Source organism: Hirsutella rhossiliensis (genome assembly GCF_020360975.1).
Source record: "Hirsutella rhossiliensis strain HR02 chromosome Unknown scaffold00013, whole genome shotgun sequence".
In the NCBI taxonomy this organism is placed as follows: Eukaryota; Fungi; Ascomycota; class Sordariomycetes; order Hypocreales; family Ophiocordycipitaceae; genus Hirsutella; species Hirsutella rhossiliensis.
In genome coordinates, this window is record NW_025408679.1 from 1044527 (window position 1) to 1053249 (window position 8723).

The window sequence follows — 8723 nt, forward strand, 5'->3', positions numbered from 1 at the left end:
GCACTCGCGTACTCTGAGAGCATCCCGCCGCGGCTCGTTTAGATCCGAGCCCCGTCCCTCTCACGCCGGTGCCTAGAAATGTTCGCGGCTCTTTTGGCTTTTCCAAGCCGCAGAATCAGATGGCCGCGGTATGGAATCTGCCTGTGTACCATGTGATGCTCGCGCCGTTACATGCAGTGGAGTAGCGTCTTGCTGACCCTCACCTCGTATCACGGCGCAGGCAGCGACCTAGGCATCACGAGGCCCATGGCGATGTCGGATGCATAGCCATGAGTCGTAAACGAGGCGTGAATTGAGCCTGACGCCCGGTTGCATTCGGCTTGGCAGAATAGAGGGCGGCTACTTTGGTCAGAAATACGACCTGATGCAGGCAGCCGCAAGAGCAACCGGACGTGAAAGTAATTATTGTAAGTTAATAATTCGTCTTGTAGGATTCGCACCCACACAGCTTCAATGGGCGGGGATTGCATAACTACTCACTCACAGTGTTTCTGCCTTGCGAAGTGGAGACGATGCGTACCCTCGTATTTGCCTTGTGGGAGTCGACAGGGCACCACTTTGTCGGCCCTCAAAGGGGAAAAACCTGCGGGTGCAATGTATGTACGTACGGCACGGGGTTGTCCGGACTAGGTACGAAGAACATGGGACTGCCTCGCGAGGATCTAGGCTAAGGCGTAGTTGTCACGGCCCAGCGTGTGTCACAGACCAACGGCCGTGTTAGCCGGTACACAGGTTTGGCTCTCCGGCACACAAAAAGAGTGGGTAGTATGGCTAGTCATGAAAAAGTGAGGTTATCGCGAAAGGAATATTAGGAGCCCTGGCAGTGCCCTAGCGGCGTTGTGTACGTCTGTTTTCAGAAGAGGGCCTCTACATAAAAATTCTGCTGGGCGTCTCCTTCGTCCTGGACGGCCGCTTGTGAGGGCATCGCGACGATAATTTGATCCTGTGTGAGATCGATCGGCTGGTGCTATGTAGAGGCTTTATTGCGGCGGCAGCTACGGGCAAAAATCGCGGTTGGAACACCTTCACTTTTGACGAAGTTGTTGACTGACGATGTATGTTGCCTAGAGAGCAGTCTGCTGCGGGGAATATACGCACCTAATTAAGGCCTTGATTAATTAAATGAGTATTACTACTTGTGCTCCCTTTATTTCTGCCCTAAATCCAAGCCCCTATTTATATCCGTCTTTCGTAGTATAGGTATAAGGTTGAGGAGGCTGGGAACCCCCAGCCTCCTCGACTAAAGACCGCTCTAGTCTTTAATAGGAGCTTTCCAGCCTTCTCGTTAGACCCGGTTGTCAGCTCCCTTGTTAGCCTAGCTACCCATGGGCGACCTGGCCGACTCAACCGAGAGACGTTCTTCGTAACAGATATCTCAATGGAATATAGCTTGTCAGATACAGCTTGATAGGTAATGCAGCGGAATACTCGACGTCGTTGCTTGATTTTCTCAGTATGTAGCACGTAATTCAGCAGGCATTAATCTGGAGGCGTTCTCTCGCCTTAAAAACAAGAGGTGAGGTGGTTTTATTGACATAGCATCTGATGTAGGCGCATAGTCTGTGCGAGTGTCACTTTGCGTGGTAGTGCTATTGGGCTGCGTGTCCACTGTAAATAAGGACCGGGTTTCTTTTCTACAGACCTTTCTGGATGGTAGCTATAACAGCTTCCAGATGCTCAAGAGCTTCGCGTGCAGCACTACGGACAAGCTCGTCTGATCCGCCTTGCGCAAATTCGTTCAGTCGCCCCTTCCAGACTAACCAACGCGAAATCGAAGGATCTGGTCTTTTATGCAAAATCCTGATACCTCCGTCATTCCAAGCCTGAAGCTCGCCTGTTTTGATGGCTTGAGAAAGCGCAGCCTTGTTATAGCGCATCCATCGAGCAACTGCAGGCAGGTGGAAATCAGGTTGTAGTAGCATGAGAAACTCTGCTGGCGTGTCGTCTGGAGGGTTTGGATCCATCTCAAGAACATGGACGAGATAGCGAAAAAGCGATTTTCCCCCAAAAAATGCCAGCAGCAACCAATTGAGATTCAACGTCTTGTTGTTTAATGTAGACGTTACGTGCGCGAATCCTGTCCGTGTCGTTGGCGCATCGTGTTGCAAACTCGCATGGCTGCATCCAATGCGCGTCAGACCAGACAATATAGATCGATGGAAGATCCTGCCATGAGTAGGGGTTCCCATCTTTATAGATCGCCTTATTCTGATGAATGCCGTACGGAACCTTCTTAATCGCTAAAAGCAAAGCAATAAGGTGCGAAGTCCAATTACATGGCCATTCCACAAGGGCGTCTATAAACAATCGCCATAGATGCATAAGTGAAGTTGTTGTTGTTGTTGTGTATTTTGCGTCCAGCGGCTCAGGCCGCTCAGGTCTCCGCGAGGGAGCACAGGACGTGCTGAGCTAGTTACAGAGAAGTGTCCCGAATGAGTTCCCTCGAAAAAAACCACTGTCCATCTAAATGCACCCAGCGCTCGTAGTTCGCTACCCGTGAACAACCCCTTCTGTCCCTATCCAGCATTTCATCGGCTCGATGGCGCTCGTGTCAAGCCTCGTACCCGTCAGCGGGATGTCAAGGCAAAGTGTCGGGTGGTCGCAGCCACAAAGAATTGGTCAACCCTTGGTTTTGTCCGGTCAGAATTCTCTCGCTCGCAGCCAAAACTGCTGCCGCAGTCCACGCTCCAGTAACCAAGCCGTGGAAATGACTGGGGAGCGGCGGCAGGGGAAAACTCTTGGAGGGGGGATCAGAGGCTGGCTTTGCAGCTTGCCCTCAGGGAGAAAAACCTCCGCAACCGGCCACCGTTGTTTAGAAGGGCGGGCCTTCCAATACCCATAGCTCCTTGGTTCCGAAGAGAGCCATGAGGTCCGAGTGGACATGTTGTCGAGACCGGCTTCGCAGAGGAATATGAACTCTCCTAAGGTCTTCCTCTGTGCTGTTAGGGTCACGATGGACCCCGCAGCAAAAGCGCGGTCGGGTGGCCTGTAGATCCTGTCCCGGCTAACGAGCCACTAACAGCTCCGCGGGGTGAAGAATTTTTACAGGGGAGAGTTGAGATGCATAAGTGAAACAATGGCGTCCTCTGTGTCTAGGGTAGGGATTGGCGAGGTTGAGATAGGATGAGTGATAGCGTAAGCAGCTTGCTCTGTGGTCAATTCGCCGCGCTGGTATGCCTGGAGAACATCTATCTCTTGGGCTTCCAAGGTGCCAAGAAGTTCATTGTTGTGCGGATAGCGTCTGCGCTGCCGATCACACCAGCTGCCTGAGATGGTGGGTTCATTTTCGCTCAGCAATGAGTATTTGTCGGTCGTCTTAAATTCGCATGCATTTATAACAAAGGCAATAAAAGATAAGATGTGAGCATAGGCGAAGGCAGGACTAGTAAAGGGAAAGGGCGTTATCGATATCTATATAATCCTTGAGCCCTTTTTCTTGATTTTTTAGCTTATAAGAACCGGCTAACGTGTTATTGCTAGACTAACTAGCCGAACTAAAGTAGGCCTAGCGTAGCCTAGCATTAGTAAGTGCTAGTTTTAAAGAGATATAATAGTACTAAAAGAGGACCTAGTAGCTAGTATCTACTTTTATAGGTTTAATTAACTAGAAAAAGGTCCGCTAACTATAAAAAATAAGATATTATTTAGGAAAGTAAGCTTAAGAGGCTAGATTTATACTTAGTAGACCTAATAGTTATATATAAGGGAGCTTACTTACTTAATATTACTTTCTTAGCTTAAGGATATAATATAAGCTTAACTATTATTATTAAAAGGTATAAGTAATAAGCGTAGAATCGGGTAATTAATAATATAAGCGGAAAGAGCGGTCGAAGGAGTATAGGGTAGGATTTCGTTCGGAATTTATAATAAGTATATAAGGGGCTAAATAAAATATTAAAAGAATAGCGTTGCAAAAGATACTTATATACTTTAATAGGTAAGATCGCACCCCTATAGACATTAGCCTATTAAAGGGATAAGACCCCTAGCACTCCCCTTCTAACTTACTTCTAAGTATACTTAAAGGCTTTATAAAGACCTTAATTATCTAATTAGGTATATTCCTTAATTATAGTTAATTTAAATTTTTATTTTTCCCCTTTAAAGTAAAGGCCGCTAGTTACGTAACTCTAGTAGAGACAAAGAGGCATAGAGTAAAGAAATCTCTAAGACTTATATTTATAACCTAAGGCCCTTAGAGCTATATATAGGACCGATAATTAGATAATTACGTAGTTAAATACTCTACTAATCCTTAGCTACGTACTATACGTGCTTTAGGTATATGCCCTCGTCCCTATTAAAACTAGCCTCTAGGGCGTAAACTCGTTATTCTATTTTATTTATACGGCGACGAGTAGCTTTACGAAGCCGAGAATACCTAGAGGACGATTATACTATTTAGAAAAAATAAAATCTAAGGATTTAATAATTAAAGTAGCAACTACCTTAATAGCTAGAGTTAAGGACCTAATAAGGCGATAGACTTACTAGGAAATAAATAATTAGATAATGCCTTCGCTAGTAGTAAAGGAAAAGCAATAAGCTAATACTAAAAAACCCCGAGCTCCTATTATTAGCCTTATAACCCTTAATACTAGCGACTTAGTTAAGAAACTACGATCTTTATATAATACTTTAAAAGATATAAATAATAATAATAGCGTAATCTAGACCGTTCTAGAACCCTACTAAGACCTCTTACTTATATATATACTAATAATACTAATATAGGTACTAACGAGGGACACCTTAATAACCTTAACCTTAGCTCTCCTCTATATAGTAGCTTATAGAGAATGCTTACCTCCCGCTAATAGATAAGAAAGTAAGTAATAAGATAGTTATAATAAGATATCCTTTAACTCCGAAAACTCTAACTTTAAATTTCGTAACCTTATAATCTATAGGCATACTATATCTAGAAACGCTAGCTATAAAGAGGGATTATATAATCCTACTACTAGCGATATAAAGAAAATTAAGGTAGATATTAATAAGATTACTAATAGACTTAGAGATATACTTACTAGAAGCTAAGATAACCTTATAGGAAGACTCTACTAACTATAACTCCTACTTATTAGTAAATTTAACGGTAAAAATATAACTAAATTCCTTAAGAAGTTTAAACGGGAGATATACGTTAACTATATCTACGATAAAGATAAAATAAACTAGCTTAAAGTCTATATCTCCTCTATATAAGCCCCTACTATTAAAATTCTTATAGACGGACTTACCTAGTATTATAGAGTAGGTAGAGGTATATATATAGGTACTATCTATAAGATAATATTAATAAGCTATATAGAGCTCTCCTATACGCGGCTAGCCTATATATATATATATAGGATCCGGCCCTCCGTATATAACTATACGGCTTAGGCTATAGCTTAAGCCTATAACTTATAATAGTTAAAGACTCTTATATAATACTATCCTTTAAGCGCGGCGCGGCGTTGCTTAATTAATAGCTTCTATACTATTAAGCCTATACTACTAGCTTTACCCTACCCTTTCCCGTTAATCGTGCTAGCCTTACTAGCCTTATTATCCCTACGCCTATTAGCTTAGGTAGCTAGAACTAAGCTCTATACTTATCGGCCGGCTAGCTATTTAAATAAGGGCGTAACTTATTATATACGCCCCTAGGTAGCTAGCGGCCGGCCTAAACCTACGTAAGCCTTAGGTTACCCGTCCTCTTAGCCTAAGCAGCCTCCTCTACCTAGGGGTATATAAGGTAGTATCCCTCCCTTCCTCTTTCCTTTCCTTCTTCTCTTTTTTTAACTATAGTAGTAATAGTAATAAATAAGTTCTACTTTACCTAAGGTATTAGTTCGTTCTTAGCTATATAGGCTACTTTATTAACGTATACTTATAGTAGTAGCTATAGTAGTAATAATAGCCTTAATAATAATAACTTTAACTAATAAGTTCTCCGCCTTATAAAGCGGGAGGCTATAATCTATAATACTAACTTCCGCGATAGATATATCTACCTCCCCCTCCCCCGCTTCCTCCTTCTTAGAGTATATAGAGTCGTTCGTCGACGTTATACTAAGCACGGCCGACGATAGCTCCGCCGCTACCGCTACTCTTACCCGCGCCCCCGCAACCGCGCCTACCGCCGCCGCCTCTACCTCTACTACGCTAGCCGCCTTTATATCGCCCTTCTAGGTAACGACGCCGTCCCCGCCGCCGGCCGTAACGCCCGGCCCCTCTACCCCCGCCTCCGCCTCTACTACCCCTATAAGTCCGCTACCTAGCGAGCGTAGTAGCTATTTTCCGCTAACTTCTTAAAGTATAAACGCTAAGTATAAGCTAGAGCCGCCCGCGCGGGCCCCTATATATAGTACGCGTTATAGGAGCTCCCCTACGCCGACTAAGTCGGGCGCTGCTATAGCGGTAGTTATTACTAGTATACGCATGCCGGCCGCGCCTATAAGGCGGCGCCTCCTATCCTACTCGCTACGGCGTCGGCTTAGAAGGCTAGCGCGTATAGGTAGGTATAGGGGGCTACTAAGAAGCGCCTTACCGCCGCCGCCGCCGCCTACCGTAATCTCCGCGCCCTTAAGCGCTAAGGCCTCGTCCCTAAGTAAGTTCCTCTCTTTTAGCTCTTTTACTTCTACTTTTAACTCTCTTAGTACTAAGGATACTACCTCCGTCGCCCTATTAGCGGTCCCCTTAGCCGTGCCCGCCGCCGCCCCCGCCGCTACTACTAGCCGGGCCCCTCCTACTCTTAAAGCCCTTAGAGCCGCCGCTGCCGCCGACTAGCTTATAGGCTTAGAGGGCCGCTTAAGCGCCTTAGAGAGCGCCGCTACCGCTAATAAGGTAGAGGAGGATAATAAGGATAAGGATAAAGATAACGATAAGGATAAGGAGTAGGTCTAGGTAGTTTAAGGGCTTTACCTTAAAATAAACGCTATTTTTATCTCTATTTATATTATTACGCTCGCGTTATTATAACTACTTATTCTACTTTACTTACTTTATAGTCTTAGCCTAGGCTACTATCGGTAGTCTATTAGTCTATTATTCTTATCTACTATTTTAAATAAGGCTTTAAACTTATCGAGGGCTATAGTTCCTATAAACTTATATATAGGTTCTTATATAGGGTTAAGATACCCGCGCTACTTAACGAGGACCTCTTAGCGTTTCCCCTTACCGACCTTTTTCTAGCGCGCGGCCTATATCTCTTTAACCTTAAACTCGTCCTCTCCCTCTACCTTAATTATAAGTAGTTAGGCGTCCGCTACTTTTTATCTAAGTAGTAGGTTAAAGGAGGCTCTATAAAAGAGGTCTATATTAATCTTATTATAGACCCCTATTAAGAGACTATTAAGCTCTATAACCTATAGGCTAATAACCCTTTATACTATAAACTTTACGTATAGCTAGTTAAGCTTCTTCTTTAGCTATACTAACTTATAGTTATAGAGGTCTAGCTATACCTTATCTCTTACTATAAACCTATTTACTAGGGCCTTAGTTTTATTAGTATACTACTCTTAATCTTATACCGCGGCGGCTATCGCGGATTAGTAATAATTTATAGTCTCTTATAGCTTTTATATAAATATAAAGGCGCGACCCTTTAATAACGAATTACTATACTACTCCGCTACTATATTTATAGTAAAGGAAACTAGTAAGGGTAGTTTAAAGCTATATATTATAAAGAAAGGGGCTATTTTAATAAAGGTATATAGTTTACTATTTAACGTAAGTTAGGCTATAAGGAGCTACCGGTCTTAGTTTACTTAGTTATAGGCTATAATAGCCTATAGGTAAGCCTACGCCTCTTAGTTAACCTTCTTAGGCCCTTTATTAGTCTATAGATAATATACTATACTAAGTAGCTATATAATCTAAAGTAGCTAGTATAAGTACTACTAAAAGTAGCTAGTTTAATTCGATCCCTTATCGCTTATAATAAAAGCTAGCTAGCTATATAAGCGGGCTTAGTACTATAAGAAGCGTTTTATATAGGACTCTATATTTATAAATAGTATTAGCTTTAATATTATAAACTTACTAAGTTAGTCCTTAATTACCTATATATAGCGGTTACCGCCCTCTATAAGTAAGAGGTCTATTATAAAGTCTATCTATATATATATATAAAACTAGTTAGGTACTAAAAGCTACTTAAGTAGCCTTTTAAGCTATGCCCTTTAAATCTTAATATAGCTATAGATATTATAGTTATAAAGGAAGCGGCGAACGTAGTACTATAGGAGGGGCTAATAGAAATCCCTCGCGAGGCCTACTACTATACCCTACTTACCTAGGTAGCCTATAATACTAAAGTTATAAACGAGCTAGACTAGCTTCCCTTAGAGCTTATTCTATTCGTTTAGCTCTAGCGGTCTATCCTTCTCCCTAGCTTTTATAGTATATAGCGCGCCCGGTACCTATAGTCTCCCCTACTAATATAGATGCCCTTATAGGTCGATATAATAGTCGGCTACTTATACCTTTAGCTTTAGCTTTAGATTAAAGTATTAAGCGCCGGACTTAATAGCGCGGTATACGCTCTTATAAGTACGGTCTAGAGACGATATCCTATCCTATAAGCGCTAAAGGACCTTATCTTAGAATACCCGCGCTATACGCGCCCCTAGGCTAGTCTATCCCTCTTTACCGGGCCGAGGTAAAGGTATAAGGGAAGGCTTATCTATTAGCGCCGCGCTTTCCTTTACTAAGGAAGCTCC